The 25,026-nt window shown below is 38.8% G+C and overlaps 1 protein-coding gene across 17 annotated transcripts in view; it reads right to left on the bottom strand.

Annotated features, from left to right (window-relative positions):
* Window positions 1-25,026, bottom strand: part of TENM3 (teneurin transmembrane protein 3) — a 697,856-nt gene that overhangs the window by 293,984 nt on the left and 378,846 nt on the right. The window contains exon 1 of one of the 17 annotated variants that reach the window (XM_079909548.1): window positions 23,082-23,206. The exons of the other annotated variants lie outside the window; for them this stretch is intronic. The gene's annotated coding sequence lies outside the window, so the exon portion shown is untranslated. Of the gene's footprint in view, window positions 1-23,081; window positions 23,207-25,026 lie in introns of those variants that run through there. 17 annotated transcript variants of the gene reach the window in all.

Below are 25,026 nucleotides of genomic sequence, written 5' to 3'. Positions count from 1 at the left end.
TATATCCGGATTTTTTTGTCTCCTTGTTTATTGTTACATTTAAATCTTAATTTAGGAAATCTTAGCCTCATTTTGAATTATTTTTCAGAGTTTGTGTTATAAATACTCAATTATTCACTTTAACAAAATAAAACTTCTCAACTCAAAGCCCCAAGAAACAGATAATTCTTAAAGGGGATTATATTAAAACAAACAAAAGGTACTCTTCCGAAAAACTAATATTTGATAAAAAGAAAAGGAAATTTCTAACTACTTGTGTCTTTCAAAATCAATAAAATGACTCAGCATACATCTCAGAATTACTCCATAAATACTCAATTCTCCCCTCTCTGAAATAATTACCTAAAAGAGATGTCGACTGAGATTTGACATATTAAAACCATACTTTAGTCATTGATCAAGAATTCAGTTTATATCTGGAAATCCAAGATGCAAACCCAGAGTTAAAATAAGAAGCCTAAGAACACTTCACAGAATATTTGTTTGATTTTTTTTAAATGTGAAAGAAAAATTAAACTGACAAAATTAATTGTTCATTAAATAGTTTACTAATGTTTTTCAAATATACAAATTTCCAAATATGATTAGAACTCACATTTTAACCTTTCATCTTTACTAACAGCCTTTTAAATTAAAAATATATTTTTAAAGCAAATTTGTTACTATATTAGTTACTTAAGACCTGCAAATAAACTCAAAAACTGTATTTCAAAAATGCTTCTTTCACACTTTGACAGAAGGGAGTTTGTGATTTTGAAAACCACCATTAGGAAACTGGCATGCTATACTTCCAGGAAATTTTAGCAATTAACTGTGCCAACAGCTTCCTACAGCTTCGTTTGTGAAAAGCTTCATTTTGAGAGACTGGGAGCGTGAAATTTAGGATGGTGGTCAAATTACTGTAAAACTCAGGATTCCACTTAAGATTTGTTAAATTAAGCTCTTATTGGTTTTTGTTTTATTTTTAGTACCAATTTCACAAAGAAGCTTCACGTGACCAAAATAAGTGAATCTTCTACACAGCTTGGAGAGAATAAAACTGTGATTGATGGCTTGAAAACCACTTTAAAAATTCTGCAGTAATATGGAGCATAATTTCTCAAAACTGTTGACACAATTTTTGAAAATATATTGAAATACTTCCTGTTACTATAAATCATATTCAAAGAAGAGTGCAATATAGATTCCATTAAACAAATCACTATTCCTTTCCTTTTATCTTCTCTCTTTATTTTCTACATGTGCAGGCAAAACTTCAGGGGAAAAGACTTTTTATAATTCCATCTACTTATTTATCTTTCAAGAATAGCAATATCATCATAAAACAGTCCCTCATGTATTGGAAATCCTAAATCAATATGTTGATATTTTCATCAGAAGAAAATGACACCCCATTTAGAGATCAAAAACGTCTACTTCTAATTTTGAAGTTCTACAGCATTCTCCATAGGATGAAAAATGACAAAAAGCAATTTATCAGTAGACACATAAAGTAAACCTATTTCTTTCAAGCATAAACTTCTGTTTATTTGTAAAGAATGAGAGTACTGTAAAAATAATATTTTCAACATCACAAATGAGGATTATTACCTCAATTTCTAAGGAAATGCCTCCCTCAATGCTTTCTTCAAACATTCAAATCCCAGCTTAATAAAAACAAATGGCATTCCTCATTTCTTCCAAATTGCACATTCAATATCGTAAGCTTTGCTTTTTCAACAAGACACTAACACTCTCAAATTCAGTAATTAAGAATTCATAAGCCTGAGTTTAGGCTGTAGTGTTCTGGGGATGATGGGCTGACTATGATAAACGTATTTGTAACTTTCAAACTAATGAATTTAGATACATAAAATAAAATAAATAAGAAGGTAAGTTAAAATAATATAAAAGCATAGGTTGACTAATCCCTAAAAGTGGTCTTTGGCATTTCATGACAGGACTAAATAAATCATAAATGTGTGTAGTATCACTGGAGAACTTTAACATTTCTATCACTCAGTAATTCTATCCACTTCTGAATTAGAAAAGCCACAACAGTCAAAATTACAGAGACTTTTGGCTTTTCAAGCTAAATGAGTACATTTTCGTGTCTAACAAGAAACTAAACTGAACACTTACTGTATTAAGTTACTGAAAAATATGGATAAGTATTGGGATCCAAATTATTTCACTTACTGAACCTTTTACTTTCTAGCTCCAATTTCCAATAAAAGTGGAAATCATCTTATAAGACAAACATTCCTTCGAGTAAAATATGCTAGTAAATAAAATGTGCAAAGAAAAATCTATCTAATAAAATTTAATCAACAACCATGAGCCATAAAGTTCTCAATTCCTAGAATAAACCCCAATGTTAATGAAACAAGAGCATTTTAAATCATGTTTCTAAAACTCTGCATGATTAAATGTTTTGTCTAGATTCACAACTAATTTATTACTAGTAACAAAAAAGGGATGATTTTAAATTACAATCTATGAAGATATGCAGGTAAATGTTATTCAGGTTTGTGTACTTCCTTTCTGGTTGAAAAGCAGACATCCAGATAATTTTTTAGGGTTGACAGTCTAGAACAGTGGTACAAAAGCTAAAAAAAAAGGCTGAAATGATGTTTATTAACATCAATTTTTTTACTGCCCTCTAGTGGCAAAGAGTCACATCACTGTATGAAGATGAAAAGACACATGATGGGGGCAATTCTGAAAGATAGAACTAAAATTTTACACTGTACGTCATACTTTTTCCAGGAAATTAAATTACTAAACAAAAGAAAACTCTGTATGTGATGTGAAAGTCAAATTTTATTTGCTAAAAAAATGATAAGAATTACATGAGGAGCAGGAATAGGACAGCATCATACATCAACCATTAAAGTCAGCGTTTAAAGGGCACTAAAATAGCTGGTCAGAAAATTAAAACTTCAGTAAATTTTTTCTACATGACATTATAGAGAATATTTGGCTAATTCCTTAATTTTACTGACTGGTTACTTTTAGATAGAGGCAAGCTGACAAAGTTATTTTTAATGTTCTCTAAAATGGCAAATTTTCAACAAATAAAAATGTAAAGCTACTTAAACTCCACAGAATGAAGTAAACTAAATTAATATTCAGATCTGCTCACGAAAGACATTTTACAAAAGGAAATTTTTAGAAACAGCTGTTACCATGCATAAAATTTTTAATTGGTATATCAAAGTATATGTAATGTCAAAGTATTATAAATTAATTTTTGTTCCTTTTTTTTTACCGAATTAGACCTTTCCAAGTATTTTCCAGAGCATATCCATAATTTTATTCATTATTTTTGCTTTTTTTCAATATTCATCTCCCTTACCAGAAATAATAACTTCAGAAGGGCATAAAACACTTTACTTATGATTATTAAAAATAGGTATTGAAAAATAAAGTAGTAAACTCTGATCTTTTGTACTTCACATATAAAATTTATTAAATAGTTTTGCTGTATCAGAAAAAGTGTCACCTTGAAAATGTATGCAGTTTATTCATATAACGTCTTAGAATGGAAAATCATAGAATGCAATGGAGAAATTACTCAATAAAGGGGAAAAAACATTACAAACCTTGACAAAAAGCTATGGTAGGAGGGATAAGAGGTAGGCAGGAAAGGCCCTATGCAGATCCCTTCTTTTAGGAACTCTGTGACCATAGGAAATAAATTGTGGGCTTGGTTATTTTTGTTCGTTTTCCACAGTGTAAACAGTGCCTGCAAACGGCTACCAGACTCTTCTTTCTAGGGATCTCGATAAACACTGAAGACTCACTATGTCATAAGGCAGAAGGAAACACCTTCTTTCTGGGCCCAAACACGTAAACAGTCAGCTAGGCTGTTCGCTAGAGGCTCCTTCTACACACAAGGCGGCCCAGTCCTTACACAGCGATTTAGTCATTTCAGAGGGTCAACAGTACTTAAAGGTTTTCATCAAATGGAAGATTTTGTAAAGGATATTAACTATATGGCACAATCCTCGAAATGGGCATTGGAAATAAAAGGTATCTCACAGAAATATTTCAGTCTCATCTCTGTTTTGCAACTGTCTTCTGGTGCAGAGAACCTTCTGGACATTTAACACAGAATCAACCCAAGTGAGTTTGGATACATGGCCAGAGATGCAACAAGACTGTTTTCAAAAAATCAGATCATTTTCTGGTTGTGAGTTTTCTAAGAAGTTTGCCAGAACTAAGAGATTAAGACAACACAGCTCTACGGCAACTGAGTTATTTACAATTTGTCTTTGAGAAGAAACGTCAGAAATCCGTCGTCAATCAAATCCAGACAGCAAAGAAAGACTAATGAAAGGAAATGAAATTAAGAATGAGTAGCTGAAAGAGCAAAGACACATTAAGGACAATTCTGCTCTCTCTTTACACAAATTTTGGCAAAATAATTTAACTTCAACCCTAAGTTCACTTTCTAAGATGCAGTCTCTATCAAATTTAAAAGAATTTCAGAGTAATGAAGAAAAATGAGTGCTCAAACTATCACGTAGGTGGTTTAATTGGCCTAAGAGACTTTCAGTGTGCCTCAGAATCAGAAACATAAACAAAATAATATACGTAATAAATTTTGCTAATATATTTTTCCTAAATCTTACACTAACTAAACGCGTGAACTCATAAACGTGATATTTGAAGAAATGTGGCTTTAGAAAGAGTATCTATCTGAAACAGCTTAAACTTTAAGAAGTAGACGTCAGCAACCTTTCTGAAGGTTCAAGCAAGTGGCAGGAGCAGCGTCACTAACGCCTGGGAGGCAGTGGCATAGCTGGTATTCTTCAGCTTCTCCTTTCAATACATTCTTGTAACATTTAAAGCATCTGATCTTCAAGTGCACATACTCCATCCTGGGAAGTGTTCAGCTTCACTGTCAGACCTAAAAGTTCACTTCTGCAGTTGTGATAGAGGGATTTTTTAAAAGCAAGAGTAAACTTGGAGTATTAAATCAGCACAATGAAAACTTAAGAAATTAAATAGACATATACACACACACACACACATAGACGTGGGTGTATGTAGTTTCTAAACCCTGAGAGAATACAAGGGGCTGCTAAAATTTTATGCTCTTCATACCACTCTTCACCTTAAAAATCAACATTTTTTAACTTAAAAAAATTTAACCTTAAAAACATACTCCTCCAGCATCAAAGAAACTGGCAAGCCAGTCTTAAAAACTTTTATTTCTTCACCATTTTGTTTTCTCCTCACCAAGCCCAAATAAACTTAAAATCATACACGTGAACCACTGCCACATCATCTATTTTGTTTTTACTCATAGGAAACTGAAAAAAAGAAATAAACCTGTTTTCTAAATCTGAAAATAGGGGGAAAGTAAAGGTTTGATAGAGACTAAAATGGCTTCAGATAAAAGTATTCATTTTAAACACCCACTAAAAATGTCTGAGGAGTTTCAGCTATTAGATGAGACTTCACTTAATCAAGTGTAGGTCACTTTGAAATGAGTCAAGAAATACCACCAGGGACTTATTTTGGAATGGTAAATGCCATTTTTAGAAAGCAAAGAGGTTATACTTAGGGCTTCCCCACAAGATCTATTCTAAGTAACTTAAACAAAAGAGAACCGTGCCATGAATTCCACTTAAGCTGGAATGTATTCAAATGTACAAGAGACAGGAACACAGAGCTCAAATTTTGAATAGGAGAGTAGGTACCAATCTTGAATCCTCTTTTGGAATCCAATTATCATAGTCACTTGAGAGATAATGAATTATTATTTATCCAGTAAAAATGGAGATGGACACAGCTGAGTGACTGTTCAATAGAGACAGATATTAAAACCATCTGGGACTATAGAAAGGTAAAACATCTGATGAATTAGTGAAGATGAGATCCCTGAGTGTGGGCTTGCTACCACCTGTCATTTACACAAGTTAAATTTATGAATAGAATAAAGAAGTATGTGGAAGAGAGGTCAGGGTTTCTAATGGTATAAGCCACTACAGTATCAACCTCTTAAGCACTGCAAAATACTTCTAAGTTTCCTCTGGTACTTTGGCATTTCAATCTAATGTTAAACATATCCTCTGTCATAAATATGATTTGTTCTCTAACACTTCTGTTGAGTAATTTCACTGAATATTTAAACTTTCATAAAACTAGAGCAAAACAGGACCAGTTTTAAATAAGTAATATACAAAAATAGTAGACAAACCCATTCTCAATCCCATGGGCGAGGATTCTGTAGTCTCACAATTTGAAAATCATGGATACATTTTTAAAAGAATATAATTTTTAAATTAACTTTTGAATAAAATGGTAACGTAAGCATAGGCATCTAACAGTCTCTTCCTCTTCTTCCTTTCCTAGTAAGAACTTAAATGAATGAAGAACATAAAACCAGGAGATAACCCAGCACTTAAATGAACCCATCACATTACAAAGGCAGTGTAGGAATTTCAGCTGACTCCACTATAATTGTGACCAATAGTTGTAAACATAGATAAATTAGTAACTACTATTACTGGAAGCAAAGAAGATATAGTGTTAACAGGCTAATTAAAACACACACACACACACACACACACAGGAGTTTTTGTTTGTTTTCAATTTACCTAAAGGCTCCTGGGACATAATTAGAGAACTTGTGGGTACAAACCTTAATAGAGTACTAGAAGGGGAAACTACTAGAATTAATATATCAAGTTGGAGTGTTCATTCTTAAATCAACATAACTAAAAAAGCTGATCATAAAAAAGGGATGTTTATTTTGATTATCAGGAAAATTTCCATGTAGGTGTAGACAGAGAACGCAGTTCTGGTCAATGATAATGTACACTTGAAAAGAGGGATGTTACATGTCAGCTTCAATAAAAGTATGATGGAAGAATTTCAGGTCTTTTGAGTCATGATTAGGATTTTGTATCCAAACCAAGTCAGGCGGTCGACAGCAGAGCACAGACTGGCATCCACATCTCCGACACCCAGAGCAGTTAAGTAGGTCTTGTCCTTATGCTATGTGCGTGGCCCCGGGTAAAGAAGAAACCTGACCACTGCCAAATACACTGCGGATCCTAATTCTATAGGAAAACAAGTTAACAAAGTAACTCCTGTTGTTGAAACAAGTATGAGAAACTAGGTATTTAATAAATAGATGACCATGAAACATTTGTGTGCCTTGTATTTTCTGCCTCTGAGCTTAAAACATTTTTAAACCAGCAAGCATTTTTATAAATTGAATGATTATGAATAGCATTACGAATTTACGTTTTGTAGGTGAGATCATCACCGATTCCTCCTCCTCCAGAGGAAGTAAACTGGGAACAGAGGAGACGAAAGAGCACCCAACCCAAATTCTCCCGGGCCAGTCATTTTTGGAATATTCTACATGGAAAAATGTTCTGTGATAAGATTCAGATATACTTTCATATAATAAAATATACTTGCTTTGGAAGATCTGGCAGATATCTGTTTAAAAAGCATATTTTTAATTAAAATCAATTCTAATCGTGAATGGTACGTAAACAAGAAAAGAAGGAAAACGTTTGTAATTTAAAATACATCTCCACCTCACCCCCCAAAAAATAAATAAATAAAAAACAAAATACATCTCCCTCCTCCAACCAGCCCCTGGACTGAAGTTGCGTGCAAGTCACACCTGGGAAAACACGCACTTCAGAAGGGTGGCGGAGGAGATGCCTGATTTCTTCATGTAGCAAAAATATCCCACCAGTTGAAGAGAAGGCTGACTGATCATCCAAAAATATAAGTGGATATATTCTCTTACGTCTGAATGAGGAATCTGAGTAGATGACCCCCATCTATAAACACTGCAAAATATCTGACTGGTAGAAAGTCCCAGATTCAGAATCCCTTTCCTTTCTCCATCCCCAAACCCCAAAAAGGGACAGACCATCCTAACATTCTGATTATAAGACTGGATATTTACAAGGTGAACGTTCATGGAGATGGGTTTAAACTATACTCGTATTATTATATTCCACGTAGGAACTCTCCTCCTGCAGGGGTGATCCAAAGCAGAACGAAAAGCCAGGTGACAGCTTGAGCACTGAGGCTTTTCCCCTGTCTGCAGCCTCCCTGCACTACCCAGAAAGGGCCTTTCCCATGTCTAATTAACCAATAGCTGCTCTCAGGAAAGGATCTCATCCATCACTCCTTGGGAATATAATACTTTAGACTTCAGTGTATCATTTATTGTCTTGAAAGATGAAGACAAACCTCTGAAAATTCCTGACCTAGATACCTATTCATTCTCACAGAGCAATATTTCACATGTTGATTAAAACACAGTTGATTTTTAAAAATTATTTTCTGGTATATATGGATATTTCAATTTTGCAACTTAAATTGAAAGCCAAGGGTAATTTTTTGGAATAAATTACAAATAAGCTTTGTTGATAATCGTAAAGTTCATTTATCAAACTGCTTCTTTTTTTCATTAAAAAATAGTTTATAAGTTTAAAACTTACAGGGAAATTGAGAGCCAACAGACCACACCCACATAAAGTTTATCAAAATTAATGACTACAGCATACTCTATGACACTCAGTTTACAAGTAGAAAGGTTATAACTATATTCTCCGAGTGCTATACCTGTAGTATGGCAGTCTCAATCATTTTTTGTTTCTTTCTAGTTTTTAAAATTCTGAAAATAACAAAAAGAAGTATAAAAACTAAATTTTGATCTCCCCTCTGACTTAATAGCAAACATTCAAAATTCCATGGCTCTCTCACTGGAAGTTCCCATAAGACTTAGGAGAAAAGAAGCATAAATCAGTTTTGGCAGATAAAATACCTTCAAAAGAATAGGAGTATGAAGGTATGAACACTCAATTCTAACTTATCTAAACCCACTAAGGAATGGGAAAGCAAAACGCTGAGAACAGCAAAGACCACTTTTTTTACCTCCTTTTTCTACGCTACTTCCTTTTCCTCTATAGTGGGTTGAATAGTGTCTCCAAAATTCATGTCCACCCAGAACCTCAGAATGCGACCTTATTTGGAAATCAGGTCTTTGCAGATGTAATTAGTTAATATGAGGTCATACCGGATTAGGGTGGGCCTAAATCCAATGACTGATGTCCCTTTATAAGATGAATAAATAATATGAGGAGAGGATATTCAGAGACACAGAGGGAAGACCGCTAAGTGAAGATGAGATGAGAGTGATGTGGGTACCAGCCCAAGAATGCCTGGGCCACCAGAAGCCGGAAGAGGCAAGGTCTCACTCTTCCCCAGAGCCTACAGAGGATGCAAGGCCCGGCCAATGCCTTGACTTAGGACTTCTAGCCTCCAAAATTGTGAGACAATAAATTCTGTTGTTTTCAGCCACTCACTTTGTAATAATTGTCATAGTAGCCCTAGGAAACGAGTACATCTTCAAGTGCCTAAAAACCCAGCCAATGAAGAACTGCATCTTTCTTGGGCTAGGACAGTGCTTTGTTTTGATCTATTCTTTGGTGATTTACATTAAAATATGAACTAAGCCATCAGCCTAGCAGCCTAAAACTACTACTCAAAATGGTATTATATTTTGGATTCAACCTTCAGTAATGATTTAGTTTTGTCTCTGTTTAGTAAAGTTTAATACAGAAATGAGAGGTGGACTTAACTTTGGCCCCTAATATGAGAAATAGAAAACTTAAAAATAAAAAAAATTATTTTTACAACGAACAGGTCAATATTTATTAAATGTTAGTGTTACAAAGGACTACTAAGTTTTACTTTCTTTCCAACCTGTATACTTATTCGTGAGCTTCTTCTATTAATAAATCACTGATGTAAACCCAGAGTAGGTACTCAATACATATTCATTAAATTAAACTGAATACTCTAGCAGTGTATTATTACTACTAAATAGCTGGAAGAGTAATGTCCAGTTCTCTAAAATTTCAGCAAATATATTTGGCCCCAAAACATTTTAGTGTCTTCTTTTAGAAATTTGTATAAAACCACTGCAAACATTTACTTCACTCTGCTCAAGCTCTTTCCTTAAGACTTAATTATTAGAAAATAACTTTAATGGGTTATGCAGATCACTTTACTCAACTCTGCTAAGAATTATGAATCAATACTCCCTTCCCCTGCCCCATCCTCCAAAAAACCTCAGTGACATTATCTCAGAAATTCTGTCTCTAAAATATGTCAAAGGACTTTCAAAGATTAAAACTTAATTCAGGGAGTAAGCATCAAAAGAATAAACACATCTAGGCAGGCAGTATTGAGCAATGAGAGCAGAAGCATATTCAGAAAGATTCTAATTCAACAAACAAAAATACAAATATAGGGCTTCCCTGGTGGCGCAGTGGTTGGGAGTCCGCCTGCCGATGCAGTGGACACGGGTTCGTGCCCTGGTCTGGGAGGATCCCACATGCCGCGGAGCGGCTGGGCCCGTGAGCCATGGCCACTGAGCCTGCCTGTTCGGAGCCTGTGCTCCGCAACGGGTGAGGCCACAACAGTGAGAGGCCCGCGTACCACAAAAAAAGGAAAAAACAAAAATTAATCTAATTGGCATACAAAATAACATTACATGGTTACAAGGTAATAAAGTTATAAGGTAAAAATGAGTACTATACAGACTATGGTTCTTTCACAAAATCTATCTGAAAGCACATATTTCTCTAAAATTATCTTTCTGTAGCATAAAAAGCCTGAGTGTTTTTATTGTGGAATTTTTTCAACTTTAAAAATTCTAAATTCATACCTTGCAGAACTCCATATTACTGGCATATTCAGCATGAGCCTGGCTCATACTTCCGTAGTTTTAATTCATTTTGAAGTAAATTGTGAAATTCTCTCTAAAAAGTTTTAAATCTGGAAAGTTATATAATATCAGGATGTCTTTGAATCGTATGTGAACATTTCATATTTTGGAGAAACTCACATTTCATGAGTACAGTATTTCTACCTTTTATCCTGTCAACTGTGAGGGAAAGATCTCTACATCTAATAATGATTCACTGGCAATTACAAATGTTTATAAAAGTGTGGCAATTTCTTGGTCTATTTAAAAACATTGATTCTTTAACATTTTATTAATCATAGTAAGAGCCTCTATTACACTTAATGAATAACACTTTTTTCAGGGAAAGACATTGTAACAAAATACTTACACAAGTAAGAGATACTTGGACTAAACTACTCCACTAATTGCACTGTTCTACTAAAATAAAGCAATATGTTGACAACAGAGAAAATAACTGAGTAATATTACTGAGTAAAAGTCAGACAATGATAGTGGGTCATCTCACAGTTTTTGCAATGGTTTCATACAATACTTCTCTTTTTGTGGCATCTTATTTCAAGGTGGTCTCACAGAATCAGAATATCTCTGAATTTTTTCCTTTTGCTTTTAAGTTGCAAAATGATAACCTAGTTAGTTAAATTCACAAGACTATTGCTTTAAGTGGAGAGCTGGAAAACCCTTAAAAATTTCATTTCACTACTTGTTTCAACTATTACAAAAATATCAAGTAAATTTTAAGTGGTCCTTTTCCAACCTGACAAAAATAATTTCAACTGTATGTGTGTAACTTCTCAACAACTTGAACTAAAGGACACATTTGAAGGTTGGGTAGTCAGTCAACAAGCTTCCATGCTCAGAGAAAGTGTTTTGAGTATATGTGTTCCGGGAGGGGAGGGCTGCTGAAAAATAAAACAAGCAAACAAACAAAACCCTAAACAGAAGATACAGTCTCTGACCTTGAGTTTGTCATCCAAAAAAAAAAAAAAACAAGCAGTAGAATAAATAATTTAACCAATTACATCTGGGTATGAAAGCAACCTACTAAGAGCTCCATGGAGGCTGTAATGAGTATGTAAGATATGAGATATTTTGCAATCATTTGCTGGAAGAAATGAGTTGAGAAGTTAAGATAAGAGTTGACACGGAAGAAAGAAGAAGGTATGTTAGAAGAAATGACCTGAATGACAGCTTCACACCGCATAGTCAAAAGAGCACCAATATGCAGTCCTGAGTCTGTCACGATTAGCTGTGTAAATTCGAAAAAGTCACTTAATCTTTTTGGGTCTTGGTGTTCTCATTCATTCAATTCAACAAGTATTCCCTGAGCACCACCAAGTGCCAGGCAGTGTTCCGGGCTCTGAGCATACCAAATGTAACAGAGGCTCCTGCCTTTGTGAAGCTCACATTGATAAAATGTAAAATTTCAGAGGAAGTCATGCATTGAAAACAACAGTAGGAAAAGTTCATTGTTGGTTTCTCTCTTTCTACTATCTCCCTTTTATAATTCATCCACCAGAGAGATCCTCCCCCAAACAGATTCTGTTATGTCACTGTGTTCTATGCCAAATACCCAATGGATCCCAAATGAACATCAAAATAAACCTTTCCTCTGAGATTCAAGTCCTCCATGTCCTGGCTTCAACCAACTTCTCTAGCCTCACCTTCCAAATCTCTCTTTCACGAACTTCATGATCCAAGGAGGTTATTTGATTTTTTTCTCCAATATACCTCACACATTCCACTCTTACAGCTCTGCTCACACCTCCCTCTGCCTGGAAGCCCTGCTCTCCACAACCTTACTCCTCCTGCCTTCAGGCTCAAATATTTTCTTGATATGACACTACGATTTCCTGAGTAGGAGAGAGAAAATCGAGGAGATCCCCAAGAAAGATGATTCGCTTTTCCGGTATTGAAGAGGAAAGTTAAAGTCAGGGAAGCTAGTGAGAAGGATATTAACAAAAAAGACTGTGGTTGCATTGTAACAGGCAGATCCAAAAAACATCTGGTTTGTGGAATCAGCACTTTATGTGACTACTGACTGAGTGTACACATAAATGGAAAGAAATAAGTCTAAATGGACTCCGAATTATATGATTTACGAATAGGATGGTGAAAAGCATACCAGGTGGTACACAATAGGTTTTCAATAAATGCTGAGTAGGCCTTCCCTGGTGGTGCAGTAGTTAAAAATCCGCCTGCTAATGCAGCAGACATGGGTTCAAGCCCTGGTCCGGGAAGATCCCACATGCTGCGGAGCAACTAAACCAGTGCGCCACAACTACTGAGCCTGCGCTCTAGAGCCCGCGAGCCACAACTACTGAGCCCGTGTGCCACAACTACTACAGCCCATCATTTTAAAAAGAAACCAGGTTAACACTAATTAATAATTTAACAGAAATATACAGAATGGGTCTTTCCTTATATGTAAGTGGAGTTGAGGTTGTGTGATAAATAGCATGTATAGAACAGTATCACAAAAGGTTGTTAATTTCAGATCTCATGCTTTATTTTAAACAAATAAAATGGAACAGAAATAGCTACACCCCTGGACCACTCCTCCCATCTCTGTCCTTCTCTTCCCTCCCTCCATCCAGTCCTTTCACAACCACCAGTGTGCAGTGGGTATGTGTGCTTCTCAGGCGCTGAACTGCAGTGCTCTACCGTGGGTTTCAGCTTGCCGCCTCGAACAGTTTAGCCTACGGTAAAAGCAGGCTGATTTTCGTCGCTGACATGTATTTTCACAGTGTGAGCCAGACTCTCAGATGCTAGCTTTTCATTAGCTTATGATCGACCAAGTTGTCAAAAAATAAGTGTAACACAGAATTCTCCTAAAGGAACAGTCTAACATATACAGAATTTTATTCTTGGGGAACTTAAGAAATAGAGAAAAAATTCAATATTGGTCTCAAATTTACCTTTATTCAATAGTAAGGTCCTCTGCCCTAGGGTCCTGATGGGGATCTATCATTTTATTAGAGCCTAGAACTAGTTATCTCTGTTTCACAGTGCTTCCATTCCACACTGCAGAGATTAATAACAATCGGCCTCCTTCCAATGAGGTATCTCATTAAAGTACACCCCAGGCATTTAGAGGTAGATATCTTGTTAGTGCTAATTGAGATATTCCCAGAAATAGGGGCTGGAGATGCTTTTGATAAAATACACACAAGGAGATGTTTTTTAAATGAAAAAAATCCTATCAACTTTCTTTCTCCATAAATATACTTAAAAAATCTTTAATATTTAACTCTACCCATGTTCTGCATGGAAAGATTTGTACGTTTAAAATTCTAATGCCCAGCTCTTGAGAAACTGAGGTACTACTTGAATAAATATATTTTACTAATAAGCATTTCAATAAACCAGGTGTTTATACTGATATCTGAGCATGAAAGTAAATAATTTTTTTTAATTTATGAAAGACCTGGCACCGTGAGTCCCTATTCCTAACTGGAAGCATAAACGTAAAGATTGAGCTTAGCTTTCTGTATGAAATGTAATATGCATGAAATTTAAATATACTTTAAAGAAATCAAACATATTATCACACACCTACAGCCCTTAGTGGTTTAAAAAAGTCTAAGAATGTTTAAGATAAACAATTATACATTAGAAACAACTATAAAGTTTTAGTTTCTAAATTTCTAAATTTAATTGTTCTGCCCATTAAGGGTTCAGTCGTTAATCTTGACACGTGAAAGGGGCTATAATACAATGCCACGCAACTCTTAAAAAAAAAAAAATACTAGAATTCACCCACGTGAAAATAATTGCCCTCTGCAGGCCATCTCAGGGGTTATCACCTTCCTCAGATGATGCAGTCATTTCTCAACATAACACTGATATTTCTCTTTTGAAAAGGCCTCATGCAATGTATTTATCTGTAGTAGATACTCTCTCTCCGAGTAGAGATCTAATACTGTGGAATAGCCGAATGCTGGTTCGTTAGGCCCGTGAAGGAAGGTAAACAACAAACTAGCTGACCTGGTATCTGATCAAAGTGAGACATGCCTATATAACAAGAACCATATAACAAGAACTACCTGTGTCTTGCAAATAAACCCAATTTCAAGAATAGTTTCAAAAAAGTTTTGGTCAAGGTACTATGATGGAACTTGGGAATAGTAATTATCTATTCATCATGAGGGCAACCACCTTCATTTTCCGAATCTCTATTATAGCCAAACACAAACGTAGCCAAAGCATACACGGTCTACCGAACATTACCCATTTCCCTGGAAGCTGGTGAGTAAGGGCACACCTTTTCCAGATTTGCTCTGCAGGGCATGAGCAATCTTATTCCTTAGGCAAGCCGAATTAACAAAAAAGCCAGTATAGAGCCCTAACTTCCCTAACCAAAGACACCCTCACAAAAATGCAAATATATGCATAGAAGCAGGACATACATGTTTATTGTATATTTTATTGTGCATGCTATGTTTTATTACCATCTGCAGTCTGGTTTTTTTTTTTTCCCAAGAATTTTGAATTAACTGAAGAAATCCTACAGGACCTCTACAAGAATCCATACTACCTAAAGCCACTGATCTGGTTTACTTCCCTCCTTTCACAGGTGCAACTCAAAGTCAAGCAACTTCTCCAAGGTCACACCACCAGATAATAGCTTAAATGCTAATTTATTTGACTTCCTAAGCAGACATTCTTAGCATATCAAAACTTGAAAGGAAGGAAGGAAGGAAGGAAGGAAGAGAAAAGAACACCAGATTAGCCTTGGGCACAAAGGAATAAACACAAACATAATTTATCATTTTGCCAGGTTAAATAATTACCATTTTGATGTGTTAATAGCCTTTAATAGTAAAGGCATTAGTCATCAATTAAATAAACAAACCATTAAATAGGGAATAGAAGTGTCGATACAGGCATAATCTACTGATTTTCTAATCAATGATGCTAATCATTGCTGCGTATTAGCCAAGGGGTGGACATTAGCTATATCACGGATGATCATTTATAATCATGGGTCACTAAAAAAAAAAAATCTAAAGAAGATTAAAAACAGAGTAAAATACTAAACACATACTCTCTCCGTAAGTACTTGCTGATAAATTACATGATCTGCCTTGAACGGACATGGAAATATTTGTAACATTCAATGGTGACAATATTTAGGAAAGGTTGTATACTGGCATAATTCTATTCTATAACAGTAAAGAGAACTTACATGTAAAGCAAAGTTAGGACTGAAGTCAGAACAAAACCCAATTTAATATTTAAACTAGAGGAAGAATTCAGTAATGAAGAATGATATAAATTTGAGATTGGCAGCAACCTGCCTTTGCACTTTAGTAGCCGAATAACCTTATGCAAATCACTTAATCTCTTTGGCCTCAATTTTCTCATCTATAAACTAGGGAGTAAGAATATTTTCTTCATAAACCATCTGCTACATATTAGGTGTTTTAAGATGTCATAATAATTTTTCTTAATGCCAAAACTGGACTGGAAGTCAGGGGCTCTGGGGCCCAGTCACTTCTAACGGAGGGATGTGGTGATCTCCACTCTTCCTCGAGGGAGTGCAGGAGCGCGTCCTGGGCACGCGCTCCACAGCTGACTAGCAACGCAGGTAACTCGTCCAGGCCTGTTTCCCCATCTTTAAAATGGAGATTATGAGTATTTAACTCCGGGAGTTAAAATGCTCATTCTGAAGATGAGATAAAAATAATGTCCATATAAAAGGTATAGCACAGAGATTTGGACTAAGTAAATACATAACAAATCAAAGGTTAGCCCTGCTTCTCCACTTATAAAATAGGTAGTCTGGATTAGGTGATCTTGATTTGTAAACAGACGATTACAGTATAATGTGTCAAGTGCCCGTAACAGAAACCTGTCCCAGTTGCCAGCTCTGCCTGGGGCAAAGAGCAAAGGCTCCAAAGAAATGCCCTGCAGGCAGGCTCTCGAAAGACCTGTGAAAGGTAAGAAGGTAAGTGGCACCGACCAAGTAAAAATGCCGAAGCGCGGATGGAAAGGTACAGAGGGGGGATCACGAAGGGCCTGATAAAACACACTTAAGGAATCTGGATTTGATCCGAAAGACATAACGAAGGTTTAATGCAGGGACGGGCCATGCTCGGAATTATGATTCAGAATGACAACTCTGATGATAGTGTGCAGGCTGGATTAAAGGAGGGACAGACAGAAGGCAGGGAAACCAGATGAGAAGGCTCATGAAAAAGTCTACACATGAGAGGAAAAGAGCCTGAACTAAGGTCCTTACTGTGAGAGCAGAATAGGGGGAGGTGGGGCGGGATAATTCATTTTAAACATTTTTCAATTCAGTACGTCTGTTTTTAAAATAAAAAGTCCTTATAGACATAAATCCTTTGCGATCAAGAAAATCTGACTTGCCTGACGGTACTATTTCTGGTGATTTTGAGTTCCTCAGATTTTAGTGTTACATAATTCATTGCGTGATGATAGGGTCTGAAATGATATTCGAGGAATTTTGATAATGGGCCAAGTTTTTTCTTCCTTATGAAAAGATGTGTACTTAGTTCTGATTAATTGTAATAAAAAGAATTCAGCAAAAAGTAAAGCGTAAGTGCCGATCATTGATGTTTGACGGCTTTGCCTAGGAAAACAATCTTGTATGCAGCACTTAATTGCTTTAACTGGAGTTTCCAGAAAGGTTAGATCTTGTACCGTGTTTAATAAAATTCTTCCTATAACTGAACAATACCTGTCCAAATATTTAATCAAGAATTCCATTTTAATGGAGTTGACATAAAATACATCACAAGGAAAATCTTGGCCATAAAGTTAAGAAATATACACTAAAACCCTTCCGGTTTGGTTTTACCTTTTTAAGGGAAGTGACGGCTCTAGGACAGCAGCAACAGAACTACTAAAACCCTTCAAGTCAACATACCTAGACACTTGTAAAAACAAACATTATTCCCACTGCTAAAATTGAGGTTGGCAGGTCTCTCCGTTTAACAGCCGAGAAACAATTTGAAAAGTAGCAGGATAGCAGCTTCTTTGCAAAGAGACTAATCATCACCATTAAAAGATCCTTAAAAGCAAATACAGAACGGTCGGCCAGCCTGATCACCTTAATTTTTAATGAAGGAATACCTCCATACACATCAATGTATGATACGAACGTACGAAGGAAAATCTACTATCAATTAAAAAGAAACTAATTTTTAATTCTCCCCTTCACTGTGATGGCCTAGGATCAGAGGAAATACTATTTGAAAACAAAAAGAAGGAGACAGGAAAAGGGGGATGTAAAGATGTGTCAGTGATAAAACAAGCAGGGGTGGCTGTCATAAAAAAGCCAAATGGCTCTTTCTACCTGCATCAAGGTCACTGTACGGATGACGCGCTCAATAGGATGACAATGCATTTAACCACTTTCCTTGCATCTAACTTTGACCTCACAGATCCAAAAGGCCTTGTTTAACCACCCTGGCCTTTCAGCGTTTCCCTGAACAAAGGTAATCAAGGAGATGTACTGCCCCCTACTATCACAGGAACTGAAAGACAAACTTTTAAGAGCACAGCCAGGTGTCGACTCCACCAATGTACAACTTTTAGGCGGGAGGTAAAGTGAAATAATGGCTAAATAATTAGAAAACGCTAACAGTGTTAAATTTGTTATATATGGTGGTTTTGTTTTATTTCAAAGAAAAAGCAGAAAGAGAGTTCCAGGCTCCATTTTACAGGTCTCTAGACAGCAGGTTCCCTCTGCCTGCAGGAAACAATTTAAGGTTATGGAAAAAGGAGGGCTGGGCAGACACTATCATGAAAAAAATGTCACGGAAAGGCCCACACATTATTTTAATTTAAAAAAATTTCAGGTTAAGATGTCTAAATAGCAAAACCTAAAGTGTTGTTTACATTAGTTTTTATTAGTCATTTTGGAATGCACTAGAATCCATTATGCTTTCTAAATGTACAAAAGAAGACTTTTATGTGAAATAGTATTTAACTTTAAGAGAGGGGATAATAACACTTAAGAGAAACTTTTCCAAATACGATAGTATGCGGTTTCCCAACTTGAACTATTATTTAGAAGTGATGGGCACTCAAATATTTGTGGGCACTCTTCAATTATTATTCTTCCCTTGTGAAATGAATTTCCCATCAGTGACATCTATGGTATACATTGTTTCTGGGATACCAAAGAGGTAGCTGTTTTCATCCTTTTGTGGTAAAAAAGTAAGAGTAGATATTTCAAAACTTAAACACATAGGATTTGTAACTAAGCAGCTAGGTTCCTAACTAAAATCAACATACAAACACCAATTTTAAAACAACTGGTTTCTTAAAAGATTAAAATATATACCATTTCAAGGCTGCTAAAAGTACATATGATCAAATCATTTCTACACATCAAAATGTTATTCTCTATGGGGAAAAACAAATTTTGACGTGTCACAAAACAAACACACTCCAAATACCTAAACTGAGACTTCAAGTTGAAAGGCCTGAGACGTAAACAAGTATTACAATAAATAACTTTCCATTTTAGACAACACTATAACAAAAGTCATACAAATCTCATGTACTTTATATTATCTATTACTAGACTAATCTGTAATGCCAAACGATCTGATAAAACTAAATATAATGAATTACTATCGTAAAATATCTCTCTCAGAAGAAAGAATTAAGTGTTATGTTGGCTGTAAAAATATTCAGTGTTTGAAGATACGGAATCACTTCATATATAATCACTTAAGATTGATAACTTAATATCTATGTTTATATGCGTTAAACTTGCCCAGATCAATGTGATAGAGCAAAAAATCTTGCTAATAATCCGAATCTAAACCTTGGGAACTCCTGTCTCATCTCTCCTATTCCTCTAACAGCCCTTATCCATCAAATCCTTTCCTCGACCAGAAAGTTCCCCAACTTGTATTTATGACTGTTGTTGGATTAGCTAAGAACCAGGTCCCGGGAAGATGTAACTCATTAAACACTTCAACAGTTGTGGCTTAGGTTTTTAGCCCTAACTACGTAGAAGCTCTGGTCTAACCCAGAAGGGTACAGCTAACTTTATTCTTAAACAACAACAACAACAAAAAGCACCCTACTGCCCCTAATTTACTTACTTACTTTCTCACTGTGACATATCACTCTCTCTCCTTCGTGGTACCAAATTCACACCATCCAAACATCCCTAAGGAAACATATCCTAACACTTCCCAAGGGCTTGGCGCTAAAGCACTCATATCTAGGATAAGATCAAGTAATGACAATCACACTTTAGTTTAAACCACACACGCATGTATGGTTCACAAAGAAAGAGTTAGAAATCCAGAGTGAAGCAGCAGTTTACCATATTAGTGTAAAATTTAAACTTCTTTAAAATGAGGGAAAAGCTAATAAAAATTACTCAATTAGACAGAAATTTAAAGCAAATATACTGCCCTACATTTAGCATTTACCTTTGGATTGTAAGAAAGGTGATTTGTTAAAAATCTTTATTCACAATTGTTTAAAGTCTAGAAAACAAAATAAATTATAAAGAGACTGATGTTCCAAAGCCCAATCTTTTAATTGCTGATCAGAGCTGAAAATAGATCCTTTTTTCTCCACTAATTGAATGAGTCTGGTTAAACCTTTTGAAATGCACTTTAGAAAATGCAAGAATACAGCTTAGAACAGGTTCTTTAATTTGGGTCATTTTCTGTTACTTGCAGTAGTGACGGGTGCTTAGCAACGCTGTTCTGGTGGCCCTTTTAAGGAAATGAATACCTGGAATACAGCATTTTAATCTATTTTATGGCATTAATTATCAAGATCGCCGCATTTAGACAAGGCCTCCTTTGCCACTTCCCTACATTATGAAAGGAAGGAATCCTGTGATAAATTGAATATGTGATTTCAGATGACAGAAGATCCTATGCACACCTGTTACCAAGTTAAAAAAAAAAATGTAAGGACAGAAAAACTAACAGTCAATAGAAGTCACAGAAAGCGTGAGTTTAAATGTTTAGACAAGGATCTTACACTGAAAATCAGTGTTCAGATATCTGTAAGCATCCACAGGAAGTTGCTTTTTTCTTTCTGAATCTTTGAGGAAAATTAAATTCTATTATGCCACACACTAGGCCAATGATATCTAAGAAAGGTGATGCAACACAACCAAAATGTAGTAAGATTTTATTTGGTAGTTAAAGATTTGCTGAATCTTTTAAATACTGATTTCATAAAAGATGACTCTTACGTGAGACAGGTTCACAAAAACATCATTTAAATCATGACCAAGTTATTCACTTCATATTTCTTTTAATGTGCTCAAAGGATTAACTATCAAGACGAGGCAACCAGGTAAAATACGGAGCTACCAAGTAGTTTTTAAGAAATCAAACTGCCATGTCATACTCTGTAAATACGCCCATTCACATCTTACTGATAATCACCAAACTAGGTTTAAGAAAGTAGTTATTAAAAATATTTGGAACACTGCTTTCTGTTTTTTCTCTGATCTCAGTTATCACTGTTAAAAGTGCAACTCTTCTCACTTTTCCCTCATAACTACACAATTCATCTTCGATTCCTTGTCCTGAAGAAGGAAGGTACCGCTCTTGTACACCACCATCCTTCTCAATCTTCACAGCTAAAAAGAGAGTAAGTGACTCTCTCTTTGTCTAGAATGCATCCTCATTTCAGTCTTCAAGAGCCAGTTTTTAAAAGCTTTCAACACTTAGCCTCCAAAGATGAGAGAGCAACCATGTTAACGTGCGATCGTATTTTGTACGTTTCAATCTACCGGTTGAGGTATAATCGGCATCTGCTTAAATGAAGCATACTTCATGCTTGATTACAAAGTTTAGCACCAAACTGTGTATATCGCAACATACAATGGGATAACACCAAAATTTTTCAAGTTTTTTAACCTCTTAAAACAGATGGGCTCTCCCTGGGGTTTGGGGGTTCTGAACAGTACAGCTGCATTTGAACGTCTGGGAATCCGGGGAGAGAGCGAAACGCGGGGCCCAGACGGTGCAGGCTGCTCTCAACAGTCCGCTACCGCGAGGCAGGGAGGCAGGGAGGCTGGGAGGCAGGGAGGCTGTGTTTCTCAAATGCCTTCCCTGGGTATGTTCAAGCCTTGGCTACTTTAACGATTAGCGCACACAGAGGTCTCTGGATGGCTCTCTGGAACTTTTAAAGCCAGAGAACAAAAGGTTTATTTTAAAAATGAAAACCTTGGCTTGTACAACTCCAGACGTGAATCTGCTTTCAATTACTGAAAGTATTTCCACTTCAGTGGAAGGGGATCAAATCTTCAACTACACCCTCTTAACGGCGCTGAATTTGATTATCTCAGGCTTTCGGAAGACAGAATGGCTTTGGGACACAGCACGCATTTTCTGTACATCTCATTTAGGAGATATTCGGAGAGAGAGAGAGATGCCAGCACAGGGAGAGAGAGGAAATGTGACCTCTCATTCTGAGAGCTGCCACGGATCCTTGTTTTATTTTATTAAGATACACACATAAATGGTAAATGATTCCGACTTCGATAGACAGTGCGCAAGTTATTTCCAAAAATCATTCCCAACTAGTTCCTCCACGAGAGCGACCTGCATCGAAGCACGACGGAAAAGCGGGATTTCTTTTAGAGCCTCTGCCCTGCAAAACCCTCTCCAGAAGAAAATCACACGCTGAGTATTTTACAGGAGAAGAGCTGCTCTTTTAATCATTAGCCAGATTACTGTGTGCCTCCCTCCCTGCCCCGCCCCGCCCTAAACCGCTGGCACGACGGACCTTAGTTCAGGAAACCGAAGGGCTGATTAATTCCAGCTCAAGGCGGATTTTGAAACCCCGGAGACATCAACGATCCCAAATCACTCCAGCTCCAGATGTGCTCCCCACGAATTCAACACGCCACGTCGCAAAAGTAACAGAACGCGGGGAAAACGCACAGCGCTACCTCCTGGGTTAGCCCTGGACACTACTCATAACAAAATATCCACTTAATTAAAAACGCGCGAACAAAAGACCATTCTCCCCGCAGCTACCTGCACCGCTCCGAGGGACGCAGAGTCCTCCAGAGAGTTCAGCCTCCGCCTCCTCTAAACCCCGAAGGCGGCCCCTCAGGGGTCAAAGCGCCCCCGCCGATCTGATGCTCACGTTGCCTGGGCCCCGATTCGAACCCGCGCAGAGCCTCCTCCCATCCCGACGCCACAGGGCAGGACAGCGGGGCTGCCGCCGCCGCCGCCGCCGCCGCCGCCGCGGTTCCCGGGCGCGAACGAGCGACCCAGCCGCGCGAGGAGCCGCGCGAGGAGCCTCGCGAGGAGCCCCGCGAGGAGCCGCCCAGGCCGCGGAGCCGCCGCCGTCGCCGCCGCCGCTCACCCACCTTGCCGCCGCGCGCCCTCGCTGTGGCCGTGCGGAGCCGAGCCCAGCGCTACCAAGCTGCCGCGGTCTGGAGCGTATCGTGTTACTGCGCCGGGCTCGGGGCTCCGGCTGCGAGCGGCCGCCAGACATGATAGGCTGAGGCTCCTCTGTTTACACCCGGCCGCGGAGGGGGCGGGGGCGGCGGCGGCGGCGGCGGCGCTTAACCCCTTCGCGCCGGGCCGGGCCGCCCCCGCCCCGCCCCGCCCCGCCGGCCCCCCGCCCAGGCGCCAGCGCTCCCGGCCGCGCCCCCCGCCCCCGCCCCCGCTTCCACAAGCACGCACGCACACACTCACACACACACACACACACGCACGCGCGCGCAGGCCGGGCGTCCCCAGAGCCGCGTCCCACGCGCAGGGGGTGCGAGCTGCGCCCCGAGCTGCTCGCCAGTCTCCCCGGAGGCCCCGATCCGAGGCCTTCCGCGCGCGCGCGCAGGCCGTGCAGCGCCGGCGTTCCGTCCTGGGCTTCTCCGGCTTGCTGTGGATCTTTGCAAGTCGGTCCTTGTCCGGAAGCGCGACCTGGCTGCGCTCACAAAAAAACCTCCTGCCCAGCATCTGGATGAACCCCGACCCCTGAGCCGCCAGCCTTCACGCCTCACGCGGCGGCGGCGGCGGTGTGGCCTTCGTCCGAACGCGAGCGGTGGCCCCGCGCCCCGTCGTCGCCGCGAAACGAAGTCCTCGAGCTGGCGGGACGCGCCGCTCGGGGAAGGGGGCCGGCGGGGGCCCAGGCGGCGGGAGGGGTCGCCGGCGGGGCCTGAGGTCCGGCGCCGGCGGGCGCGCGCGGTGTGTGTGTGTGTCTGTGTGTGTGTGTGTGTGTCTGTGTGTGTGTGTCGCTTGCGAAGCGCAGCGGGGGCACCGGCTCAGCCCGCATCGCCCCTTGGCCTGGGTTGCCGAGGCCCGGCCCCTCGAGTCGGCCCCGGGGCCCGCGGGCCGGGGGGCGGAGCTGCCTTGCTCCTGGATCGTGCCGACCGGGGACTCGGACCCCCAGCAGCGCAGCGCCGTCGGTGGCGCCGGGCCCGCTCCGCCGGGAGGGAGGGCGGTCTCCGGGGCTGCACACAGGAGCTCAAGGGGTCTGAGCGAACTGTGAACGACGCGCCAGGGCTGGACAGCCCGGACCCGGGACACCTACCTGATGCGGCGTTCCAAGGGGCTTCACTCTGAACGCGAGACACTTCGATGCTGCAAGCTCTTACTACAGCTTTACTTTAAAAGATTGCCTTCTCCTCCCTCCAGATGCACTTTCATCGTTATTTTTGCGTGGCCTCCGAGCCAACGTCCCTCCTTCCTTTAATTTCTCTTTCTTCCAGAACATTCCATCCCGTTCAGCCTCTTCCTCCATTAAGCTAAGAACGGAATGACGGAATGTTCCTGAGTTTTTAGACTCACCCGTGTTTTCTTCCAAGCCCTGCAAACCCCTCAGGTATTTTCATTAATAAGGAAACAAAGACAACAAGCAGCACCTTGCAATACTAGCATCAATCAGCAGATCTTTGCATCATTAGCTGTCATTCCACGTTTTAACGCTCATCTAAAAATAGTAAGCCAACAAATGGCTACTTAAGAAAGGACCAGTGTTCCCCCCCCTTCATTTATCAGATTATATCCTTTTCTCAATTTCCTTGATTTAACAACAGCAATTTCTTTTCCCTCTTCAGGTTATCTCTACCTTGACTTTGGTCGCCTTCTACGTGTAATGCTACAGTGATGTGCATACAGCTCACCTGCCTCTCGGTGAATACTCTTCCTCTCCAGTTTTCCTTACCATCCAACACATCCATTGTCATTCACGGAAATGTCTGCTGTTCCTCAGTGTCGAAGCACAGCCTCTGCACCTCAGTGTGCTTTGCTTTCAATAACAATGGCTCTTCGAAAATCGTGACTCACAAACACATTCTGTTACCTGATGAT

This window comes from Stenella coeruleoalba (assembly GCF_951394435.1).
Source record: "Stenella coeruleoalba genome assembly, chromosome: 21".
Taxonomy (NCBI): Eukaryota; Metazoa; Chordata; class Mammalia; order Artiodactyla; family Delphinidae; genus Stenella; species Stenella coeruleoalba.
The sequence above is the reverse complement of the archived record's forward strand: the minus strand, read 5'-3'. Positions and strand labels throughout refer to the sequence as shown.